General features: G+C 39.4%; 1 long non-coding RNA gene across 1 annotated transcript in view; it reads right to left on the bottom strand.

Moving 5' to 3' along the window:
* Window positions 1-11,613, bottom strand: part of LOC120889623 (uncharacterized) — a 52,985-nt gene extending 41,372 nt beyond the window's left edge. Inside the window, exons 1-2 of the long non-coding RNA XR_013437210.1 lie at window positions 7,074-11,613; window positions 5,843-5,976 (exon numbers count right to left, since the gene is read on the bottom strand). This is a non-coding gene — a long non-coding RNA (uncharacterized LOC120889623). The remainder of the gene's footprint in view (window positions 1-5,842; window positions 5,977-7,073) is intronic.
* Window positions 11,614-12,372: the final 759 nt, after the last annotated feature.

Genomic DNA, 12,372 nt, shown 5'->3' with positions numbered 1-12,372 from the left:
TTCATGAGACTTTTTAGGGCAGGAAATAGGAATTGTATTATCTATTTATTTACTTATTTAATAAGTTAGTAGACTAATTTGCTATGGCTGCCATAGCAAGATAATCACAGACTTGTTATCTTAATGACAGAATTTATTTTCTCATAGTTCTGGAGACTAGAAGTTCAAAGTCAAGGTGCTGGCAGATTGGGTTTCTTCTGAGTCTCTCTCTCCTTGACTTGGAGATGACTGTCTTCCTGAATGAGGAAGGGGAAGAGCCCTAAGTATAAAGAGCTTCTTTACACCAGAAGTTGCCCCTCAGTCTGTGTGTCTATGTTCTAATCTCATTCTTATAAAGACACCAGTAATATTGGATTGGGATCCATCCCAAGACCTCTTTTTAATAATTTCCTCTTTAAAGGCCCTATATACAAATATAGTCACATTCTGAAGTTCTGAGTGTTAAGATTTCAACACATAAATTTTATTATTTATTTATTTACTTACTTATGTATTTGGTACCAGGAAATGAACCCAGGGGTGCTTAACACTGAGCCACATCCCCAGTCCTCTGTATATTTTATTTTGAGACAGTGTTTCACTGAGTTGCTTAGGGATCTTTGAACTCTTGATCTTCCTGCCTCAGCCTCCTGAGCCTCTGAGATTATAGCCACTGTGCTTGGCTGCAACATATAAACTTAGGGGGACACAATTCAGCCCATAATAGTTTAGTTAGTTGATCATTCTATTATTTAGTAGGTTGGATAACAAAGCCAAAATAAACCAAGTTTGTAATTGCTCCGTATCACAAAATATAGTAGTGTTTCCACATCAGGAATTTGCTGAGGGTTTTCTTAATAGATTCAGATGTTTGGCATATTCATGTGAACAAACATAATAAACAACTCTTATTTTGATCCATATACTTTCAGCCCTCCTATATAATGAATGTCATGCAAGAGTCATTTGTCCAACTTCAGTCATCTGCAAAACCTAGAGCTCAGTGGACATTTCTTTCCTAGAATAATTGGTTCCACCTTTACATCTCTGAGTGAGAATCTGCAGTTGCTGCTTGACCAGCACCAGGGAGTGAATCCACTGAGGCAATGGGCAGCCTATTCTACACAGTTGTGGACATATAAAGGACAGAAGTAGCACATGCAAGTAACTGGGATCCAGAGAGGGAAAGAATTTGCATAAAATGTTTGAAGAGGATAGGGGCATCTTTAGTTTTCAAAAAGTAAAGCTAGCAGCCACTGCTCATCTCTAGCTAATTTTCTTTTGGGTTCACAAAGTTTAGTTCTCCCTTTTTCCATAGAGTCCAGTAATCTGCATAATGTAAAATCTCTTTAATTTTAAAATCTGGCAACTAACTCAAACTAAAAACCTATAAAATAATGTATAAACCAACAAAGTATGTCAGATATTACCCAGGATCACCATTTGGAAACCTCTGTTCAGGACCATTACCGACTGTTTTAGTCAGCTTTTTCCACTGCTGTGACTAACAGACCTGACCAAAACAACTGTAGAGGAGGAAAAGTTATTTGAGGGCTCATGATTTCAGAGGTCTTAGTCTATAGAAGGCTGCTCCATTTACTTCTTGGGGCTCAAGATGAGGCAGAATATCATGGTGGAAGAGTGTGGCAGAGGAAAGCAGCTTACATGGTGATCAGGAAGCAGAAAGAATGTCCACTTACCAGACACAAATATATACCCAAAGCCATGCCCCAATTCCCATCTTCTCCAGCCACAACTCTACCACTTCAGTTACCACTCAGTTAATCCCTATCAGGGGATTAAATCACTGATTGGGCTAAAACTCTTATAACCCAATCATTTCTCCTCTGAACCTTCTTGTATTGTCTCACATGTGAGCTTTGGGGGACACCTCACATCCAAACCATAACACCAACTCTAAAATGTTTCTGTGAAAATTAGAAAATGGTGTCACCTTTAGGAAGACGCTGCTTCAAGATACATAGTCTAAGAAACAAAGTAAGGCCTAAACTTCAGTCCTCGTACGTCCTCTCAACTGGATGCTGTGCAATTTACAGATGGCTCAACTTTATGCCATGATGTGCCTTTCTTTGAATTATTGTATTGAAACAATACTAGTTGTTAGCTAGTTCTTACCTATTGGTCCTAATCTGCCTGGTTCTGATTCTGTGGTTATAAACCACACAGTGCCTGGGACTTTCCCCTTTACATTACTAATCACACTTATAATTACTCCACTCAATGTTTGTCTTTCCACCTGGGTTATATGCTCAAGAGGGCAAAACACCTCTTGTCGCCTAGTCTGTCCTCAGTGATAAGCAGAATTTGACACATGGCAGGCATCCATCAAGTATTTATTTACTCACTGGTAATTGCCCTTCTTCGAAGGACCTGGGTTCCAGACCCCTTGCTACCCTGGTTAGTTTTTTTAGGACTTGGTCCAGGGCAGTGGAATTTTGAAAATGTGATTTCGACACTTCAGCGTGTGACACTAGCTAGCAGAGGAATGGGAACTCAGGCTTACTCTATCAGGCACTTTGCATCTGATACTATAGGTATTTTTCAAGCCACAAAATAGCCTTCATGTAGGACTGATTGTGCCATTTTATCAGATGGAGAAGTGAGGGTTTCTGGAAGTTAAGTCATTTGTCTAATCAAAGTCACATTGCTTGTAAGCAGAGGGACTGGGATTCAAACTTCAATTGTTCTGACTCCCCAAAGTCATGCTCTTGCTACTTTAGCAGGCCTCTCTGTTCCATCAAATTATATTTAACCATCAAGTCAGAGACTGTCTTGGCAAATATCTCAGGCTTGAATGAGCTGAGATTGTCCAGGCATGAAGGGTCAGAATCAGTGATTGGATCCATTGAGAGCAAAGCTTCAGGCCTCTGTAGAAAGCCACACATCTAGTCTCACAAAGGAAAAATGTTTGGGGCCAGGACAGCTGAAAGGATGTTTATCAGAAGAAAACCTGGAGGAGATTAAATCCTGTGCACCCACAAGGCCTAGGATCCTGGATTGTTGTTTATGTCCAGAGCAACAAAAAGCCAAACAAAACTTTTTTTTCCCCTTTCTATCAGTAATAGCTTTGGAGATTTATCTTAAGACAAAGAGAAAAGATTGCTGATCTGGAGTAGGCATCCTTCCTCCATCCTCCAAATGAAAAACTTAAGTCAAAAATGGGGACAGATGAAGGCCAAGTTTCTCAGCTTTTCAATCTCAGTCCAGTTCCCATCTTAAGGGCTTTGGGGGTTCTCAATAACTAGTGGAATATTTGAGTTGGGGATGATTGTTTTCATTCTGTCTTGTTATGAAGTATCCTATAAAACATCTGGGAAAGAGAATAAGGCCTGAATTATCCTTATAGTCCAGTCATCTTTGAACAAGGGCCCCAAAACTCTACTAGAATAAAAGTCAAAATAATGTTTTGCAGAACATTAATGTCAATAATGTTGGCAAAACAATGTTTCTGCTGTTTCAAGTCTTACTTTTGTCTTTCAAATATGTATAATTAAGACAAGCACATTAAAAGCCAGGCTGGGGTGGTGCATGCCTGATTCCAGCAACCCAGGAGGCTGAGGCAGGAGGATCTCAAGTTCAAAGCCAGCAGTCAGCAACTTAGGGAGACCCTATCTCAAAATAAAAAATAAAAAGGACTGGAAATGTAGATCAGCAGAAAAGTATCCCCGGGCCCTGATTCAATCCCCAGCATACACACACACACACACACACACACACACACACACACACACACAAACAAACAAACAAACAAACAAACAAATAAATAAATAAATAAATAAATTGGAGAAAAATTTTGCAGAAGCAAATTTATAAACAGATGAACTTTACCCTGGTCCCAACTTTCTTACCCCAATACTTTGCATTTATGTGTATTTCCTTCCCATCTTTTTTTCCCTGCTTATAACCAAGTTGCATTCACACAATTTATATAATGCTTATTTAAGTCTACATATTTTCTATTAATATTATGTCATAAACATATTTTAAAAATCGTAATTTCTATCATTGTTGGGAGCTATATAATATAGCTTAATTGTTCCTTGACTACAGCACATAGCAACATTTTCATTAATGCATTAGATGGCTACTATTAATGTAATAAGATTGCTAGTAAATTAATTATTGTTTAAATTTAGTTATACTTCTCAAAAACCAAAGATATATGATAAAATAGGCTCTATTTGATAGGGAAATATACATTACACAGAATGCTAATTAAGAAAGAATTAAATTCTAGATTCTTAAAATTAGCAGGGAATGTCAAATCATTTAACACGAAATTCCAATTGATGACAGCCTCCTTTATGTCTCTGGTGAACAAGTAGGAAGCTCTGACCTAACAGAAGCAGTCAGTTAGTCTATCTTGAACAACTCAGATGTCTCTCCATTTGTAACATCCTCACTGGAACAAGAGAAAAAAAATATATGTTTTTTCTTCTTATAAGAGCTAATCACTGCTTTCCAGTTCCAATTAAAGGTACAATTTCCAAAGTCATTCTATAACTTGACCCTGCCAGATCCCAAACACTCTCCTAGGCACTCCAGTTAGAATAGAGAACTCCACATGCGTGCACTGGCCTTCAGGAAGTTCTTATTCCAATGTAGACATGGTTTGGAAAGTAAAGGACATACAATGGCCACTAACCCAGACCTGAGGGATAAAGAAGGCAGTTCCAAGGACACACCCACACTGAGCCCAGATGAGAAGGTTGAGTTGGCCAGTCAAAATGTGGACTGTTTTAGGCAGAGAAAGGAGTGTATGCAGAGCCAGATAATCAAAGCCAGCAGTGTGGCTTCTGCTCGTATACATGACATTGAAGTTCTTTTTTATCTTTTTTATTTTTATTGAGGCACAATATTTGTACGTCTTTAAGGGCCACCAAAACACAGAGGAAGAATTAATTCTGGTTTTCTATAGGATAACTATTAATTAACAACTCGTGTGACATGTTTCAAAGTAACTAGAAAAGAAGAAAACAACATTTCCAACACACCCCCACACACAATGATTCATGTTTGACAATAAAGCTCTTTGTTGGTGATTCTCCTACTAGTTAAACGTGTGCAGAATGTCCTGGGACTAAGGAACCATAAACATGACACAGATTATCTAGAACCCTTCACCCTAGACTGTGTGCTGAGGGGCACTGGTTTCTTGGGTAATGAAGGCATGTACTGGAGAAAATGACTTCCATGCTCAAATATATCTCAGGAACACAATGTTAAGATAAACAGTTGTCTTCTGTGGGACTTTTTGGAGTGTTCTAAGGCACATCAACATTGTCACTCTCTAAGGGGCATTGTTACATACAAGGTTTTCAAACATTTTGCCACAAAATCTATGGTACTGTTTCCCTGGAATCTTCTTGAAGAAATTCATATATAGACCAATCATAGGTTTTTACAGATGAGGAAACTAAAATTTAGAAATGGAAAATAACTTCCCCAGAATTGTACAGGAAAGAGAAGAGAATCCTATTTTTCCTGACTCTCAGATCATTGCATGCTCTGGTAGAATAGAAAGTCTTGTAGTTACCAGAAGCTATTATTTGGTATGTACCAAATATAATGCAATTGTGCCAGTTGCATTATATTATGCAATTCTTGCCACTTCCCTGAGAAATTCTGGCTTGTTGGCTAAGAATTTCATTAGAAGTTTCCACCTAGACTCACATCTGTGGGTAGGTCTTCCTGAGGACCTATCCAGCCAGAAGCAAAGGATGGAGTCCCCTCAGCCACCAGAATAGAGTGGCTATTGGGTAGCAGTGGTCAGTCTGAAATACCACCACCTGCCGTGCCTTTTCCCTCTGGCTGCACTGCAGAGAAGATAATGGAAACTTACCCTGGGAGCTCAGTTTTGGCAGCCAGCAGTCATCATATTTGACTTGAGTAGCAAACAGTTTCAAGATGATTTGTCTAAAGAGAAGCAGCTATGGATTTGGCTTTGATTGCTCTTAATTCTCTTAATGAGAAAATCTATAAAAAGCACAGGAGGAAGAGAGATTTTTATTGTCTTTCTCTTTTTAATGACAACAGGGGACATAATGAAGAGAGAAGGGGGCTTTCTTGTGGGTGCTGGAGACTATTTCCCATAAGAAGAGGCTGGCTGGGTCCCAGCTCTCCAGGAAGGAGCGTGTGAGAAAATGAGGCAGAGGGGAACAATAAAACTTCCAGGGAAGGGCGTGTGTCAGAGGGAACCCAAGAGCAGCTAAGGGAACACAGCAATCCTGATAAAATCAAGATTTGTGTGGGACCTCAGGACAAGTGAAAGAGGAGACTGCCTTGGTGAAGGAATCTCCCTGCAAAACATGGGAAGCTTATAGGCGCCATAAATTTACACTGTGGCTTATTCTTGACCTAATCATCACTCTGTGAGAGGTGGCAGTAGTTCCAATGAGGAAAGGACCACAAGGCAAGCATGAGATGTGTATCTCCATTTGTCTGACTGTCAGCAGCTGGAACAGCCAAGCTCCCTCTGCCCCTGGGCCTAACTTAGCGGGCACAGTTGTTTGCTTCTCTACTGCCTGTGGATTCTCACCTCCCTAGCTACCCTTGGGTTCCATCCCAACAAGGCCCTATCCATAAATCAGCTCCCACAGGCCCAGGAGAGAACTTTCAGTTTCCAGGGCTGGCTTAGATCTTGCTGAACTTGTCCCAGGCCCAGCCTTCAGGGACACTTTCAAGAAACTAAACTATCAACAATGGATTCATGTAAAACATTAGGCATGAAAGGCATCTCTGGAATAAGTACTCTGACCAATTAACTGATGAGGAAACAGAAGCACAGCAGGGAGAGTGACTTGGTTGGGTTCACATGGTGGACAAGATCCAGAGTCAGGGGTTCTAAATCACATTCCAGCTCTCTTTCCTAGGCTCAAAACAGAGCAGGACCAGGCATGGAGACGGAGAGCTGAGCTTCTCATCTGCACAAATACACATACTCACACATTCAACTAGAGCTAGGAGAGAAGAACATGTCCCAGAGCTGACCTGTGTTTCAGATAATCAGACCCACCCAGGAGACATCTTCAGAGCAGGATGACATAGAAAATTAGGTGGTTATTAATTCTTACCTGTTGGATAGGTTGCTGGCTTTCCATAAGCAATTTTCCTTAAATGGTCCCTATATGATATGATTTTCCCAGGCAAGAACATTTAGAACTTCTCCATTATATATTAAGGCTCTTGATCAGCCTAAATTCTGTAAAGAAAATAAAGCCCCCAGTAAGTATTTTAAAAAGGAATTTATATAAATGTGGGCAAAGTGGAAGGAATAAAGGTTTGTCTAGAAGGCTACCATCCAAGGCACAAAGAAACATTCACTATAATGCTGGTGAACTGTAGTAGGGAGTTCTCTGACCACTGCAACCATGAAAGCATGGAGAAATTTTCTGGAAGCTTGCTGTGTCTGACCATCACAATTCCCTGAGAAGAATAATCAAGATCATTTCTACCTTCCCCAATGTCATGCATCTTCTCATTGGCAAATTAACCCAAAACTCTTTTATTTCCAGCCCATCCTTAGAAGAGCTTGGTTGTGATGCTGCTAAGATGACAATAACCAACCTGACACAGTCCTAATTCTGAAGTCTGATTTATAAATATTTTTAAAAACTGTACTTACAGTTCAATAACTCAAGTCTGATGGTAAGAAGCCCAGTGCTTCGTGACAGCAGATTCATGTGCAGCTGAGATTATCACAAATCATCAATGAAAGCCAGGTCCACAGTCTAAAGGTAGATCATCAAATGGAGCAAAATGAAATTAAAGGGAACCTAGATGGGAAACCCATTGGCTGGGACCGCAGGTTGCTGATTCAGAATAAGTAGAAGAAATGTGGAGCCAGAGGGCTGAGCTAGCTTCCCTGGATAGAAGTTTAGGTGGTGGAGGATTTCTGTAGATTACCTCAGAATCTTCTGGAAGAGCTTTTTAAAAATACAATGTCCATGCCCCAAGCACATGCTGAGTCTTGATAAAGTAGAGGAAAATGCTATTTGCAGACAGTAGCAGTGGTTGGGGGAATAGATAAACCTTCAGAAAATGAAGAATATTGAGGTAAGTTTGAATAAGATGATAGAGGAAATGGACCAAAGATTAGGTTAATAGTCATGAATTTGTACAATACCAATATTACGGTTATTTTATTTTTTTCCCAACATTTTTTACCTGCCGAGGTACAAGATGAGTAAGTAGAATGTAAAATGGATCTAAGGTTGGGGTTTTGCCAGGCAGATATGGCAGAAGGCTAGAAGGAAAAGGAAAAGAAAGGTGCATCTGAGAAAGCAATTGCAATGATCACCATGGAATCTTTGATAGACAGGGATATATGTGAGACCAGGAAGTGATTGGGAGCCTCAGAGGGTGTGATAGGACCAAGGGAGTGAGGAACCTATGCATGTGCACGGAGGGGGAGAGAATGAGACATCTGTGGGATGGGATTGGGAGTTGTGGTAGAATTAAGAAACAGGAAATAAATTTTTCTGATGGAATAGTTAGTTCTGGGCAAAGAGATATGTCTCTGAATTGGAGTAGAGGACATGGTCAAAGAGTTTAAGGGGGTTCAAATCTTAGGAAGCTAGGTTGTGATATGTAGCCTTATGTACATATTGACATTTTCTGAGATAGAGGAATAGAAAGATCGTGATCAAATCCCCAAGTCCTCAGTAATGAAAAAGAAGAGTCTGGAAATCAGAAGGTGACAACTCTAGGTGACCCACGCTGGGCCTCAGCGTGGGTGCTCTGAGATCATTTGGCTTCAGCCAACATGGAGCTAATGGGTATTGTGGGGCTTCCTAACTCAGGAGTCAATACTGCTAAACAGTTACATTTGTAAAAATGTATGGGCCACACTTTGTGTCAGAGACTTAGAAGATACAAAAATGAACCAGTCATAGACTACAGAACATGTTCTTATTCCTAAAACATATTCTCTTTGATAACCCTTTCTGTGTGTTCAATGCTTACTTTTGCTAAAAGTTACAATGTTATGTACAATCTTTAAGCATAATTTTGGCAGAAATAGAGAGAAGGAATGATATGTGTTATTCACCAGACTCTGATCTGTGAGAGCAGTTTCATATTTTTACTGTCTTAAGGAAAGATAACAAAAAATCAGAAGCAAGAGCTTCCAGGAGAGCACAACTTTTCACATTTCATCACATCACTGATCCCCAGGATGTGAAATCTAGGTTAAAAAAAAAGATGTTCAAATGGAGTTATTCCTTTCTTAATTTTAGCTGAAGACAACATATGCAATATTCTGAAGTGAGTTGAGAGGCCATTAAGACAAATATGCAAAATTCTGTCCTTGTAACTCTAAACTCTCACCCATAACAAAAAAGTTGGAGATTAGCAATGAATGAAGAAGAGTCTGTGTTTTCAGTCTCAACTCCCTAAGGGAGACAGTCAGAAGTTACCTCTACCTTTACCTCAAGTCAAATTAAACTCAAGGAGACCACTAATGACCCTTAGTTTTTATCCTCTGAGGTGGAGGACTTAGTGGACTACACCTAATAAATCTATAGGTCTACAAAATATGACCAGCTGGCTGTTTATGTAGAGGAGCACAGATTGAAGAGGGAAGAAAATTAAGCCATATGTGGGTCTATGTGAGAGGAAGCTTGCATGGGATCATGTGCTCTTACCCAAGAGGATCTGGTGGGATGAAAAGGTCTCAGCAGAAACAAACTGAGGGCACTACCAAATATAGTAGCTGAAAAGGGAGCAGACAACTAGCTGGAGGGGAGCAGCAGCATCTAGAGTCCTGTAAGACAGAAGTCCTCCAGCCATGAGTGAAAGGGTGGGCTTCTCTAAAGAAGGTAACTAAGCACCCTCACCAGACAGAAACACTCATGAAAGGACCACGTGCTTCTCTTCCCTCTTCCTGACCACGGTGCTTCAACCCAAGGTATACAAAGCAAGAGGAAAAGCACCACATGGAGAAGACAGCCTGGCTGGCCCTGTCCTTTTTTGCCACAGCAGCCTTCCCACTACATGAGGTGGGAGAGCGAGAAAAGTTGTAACTGTAAATCTAGTTTTAAGATTTCACTATTATGTGGGAGAAACCATTTAAGTTATAAATTAAGTACATTTTTTGAGACAGTGACTATTTAAACATTTTTTATTACCTAAAATAAGTCTTGAACATTCTGGAATTTTGGAAGGAACAGCCTGAAGTATTCATTCATGCATGCTGGATTAACTGATCCCTCCAAATAAGTTTAAAGAAGCTTAGTAAGTAAAAATGAAGTTGATTTCTAAAGGTTGCAAAAGGGCATTTTGGGGGGAGACTAGTATGTGTATTATCTTGGTTGTAAAGATGGTTTCATGAGTACATAGGTGTGTCAAAGGTGTAATGGTATACTTCAAATTTGTGAAGCTTATTATATATATGTCTTTCTACTATATTCCTTTAAATATAGTTCAAAAATATTACTTTCTGAACATACTCCATTAATTTAGCTTGTTCATTACAGTACATGTAGAATTCTTTTTCCTCCATCTTCTTTTTGCTTAAATCTTTCTACCCTGAGTGGGTTCCTATATTTCAACTAAGCATTGGTAAGAATAACAACCCAAACACATTTATTACTTGTGTAATACATTTTAAGTATTATTTAATGTTGTTCAGAGAAATATAAAAAATTTGCATGGTAAGGATTTGGAAAATCTTAATTTCCCTTCATATGTCACTTCACTGTGAACTGCACTGTTCCAGAATTTTATCTTGATTGTAGTGTAGAATATCTGTATGCACACAAGAACATGGACATATACTCAAACCAGAACATAAAACTCCTGCTTCCCTCATACCCAGGCAAAGACCCACCTCACAGGTCTACTTTCCCCCATTCTTCCTTGGCATCTAATCCCGTCAAGTCTGAAGCTCCAGACTAAACCTAGCACATTTGACCGGGGATCTGACAACTCAATTATTTCTTTCCAGTTATTTTACCCATGCAACTAGTTAGGATCATCTGTTACATGCATACATATCACTTTCCCAAGATGTCCCCACAATGCCAGGGTGACTGGACCTAAAGGTAATAATCAGGCTAATTGTGGGGATGTTATCTGCTCTTCCCGAGTATTCCAATAATTCTCAATTCCCTGAATTGCTATGTGTCAGAATGAGAAGTTTGGAAATAAAGCATCCTCTATGGCTACTGTCTGGCACTTCCCCAAGAGGAGGGAAAGAGGATTACAGGCTCTGCTTACCTGCCCTGGCTGCATGAATCAGAGGCAGTTGATTCTCACAATCAGAATTGCTCACGAGCTTCCTGGTAGCATCCCTTTCTGGATGCCAAGTCCACAGAAAGTTTCTCCCTTCTCTATGTCCAACACCTGCTCTATTTTCTACTGTAGAATAATTGACAATTGAAATCCTCACAAATTCAACTTTGTTCCTAGTCAATGACTTGAAAAAAACAAAATAATATGAAGTGATTACATTTTCTTCATGGCTTAATAGGTCTATTGTGTCCATTTCATTACAAACATATATAAATGTGCTACTCTTTGTAGATAGAAGTTCTTTGGTAACAGGAATTTATACTATGTCTTATTCATGTCTATAATCCTAGTTCCTGATTTGGAATCTGGAACATAGCAGAAATTCCATCACCATTTGTTAAAAAAACTAGGCAGATAAAAGAATGGATGGATGAATAGATGGGTGGATGGATGGATGGTTTAATAGAAGACAAATAAATAATTTTTAAATACCCAGGAGCCCAAATAAGATTTCCCTCATGCCAAACCTCTGGAGCTAGAAATGAATAACAAACATTGGTATTACTTATTAGAGCTTAGAAGATCTTCAGAGGAGTTAAATAAGTTGCCCATGTAGCCAGCTGGCTACAGCTCCATCCCAGGTCTAATATCAGGTCCTATGCCTCAGAACTCAGATTGTTTCCAACACTGACTTAGACTTACAAGAGTCTTATTTCTTGAAGTGATATTAGACTTTTCATGGAAATAAATGTTTATTGTATAGAATAATATTCCAATAGTAACATGAAAGAATGTAGAGAAAAACAACCATAAGAATAGTGAGTTATTGAATAAATTTATGCATTTGTATTTAGTGTGATTTTACTTTCTTTTCTCTCTCCTTTCTTTCTTCTATATAAACCACCAACTTGCAACAATTAACTTCTCGTTAAAGGAAGCTTGGAGCAGGATGTTTTGAATTAACAATCAAATTGTCAGGTTTCTTTGTAAAGCATTTTATTGGTGGTACATTTGGAGGGACTCAGTCCCAGGGAGGCCCATTTGCCATTCATTTCACTCTGCTGAACAGATGACTTGCCCACAAATCGTCCCTCCTCCTCCTTCTCTCCAGCACTCCAGTCAGGCTTCCTTGGGCCACCA

This window comes from Ictidomys tridecemlineatus, chromosome 4 (assembly GCF_052094955.1).
Source record: "Ictidomys tridecemlineatus isolate mIctTri1 chromosome 4, mIctTri1.hap1, whole genome shotgun sequence".
NCBI lineage: Eukaryota > Metazoa > Chordata > Mammalia > Rodentia > Sciuridae > Ictidomys > Ictidomys tridecemlineatus.
The sequence above is the reverse complement of the archived record's forward strand: the minus strand, read 5'-3'. Positions and strand labels throughout refer to the sequence as shown.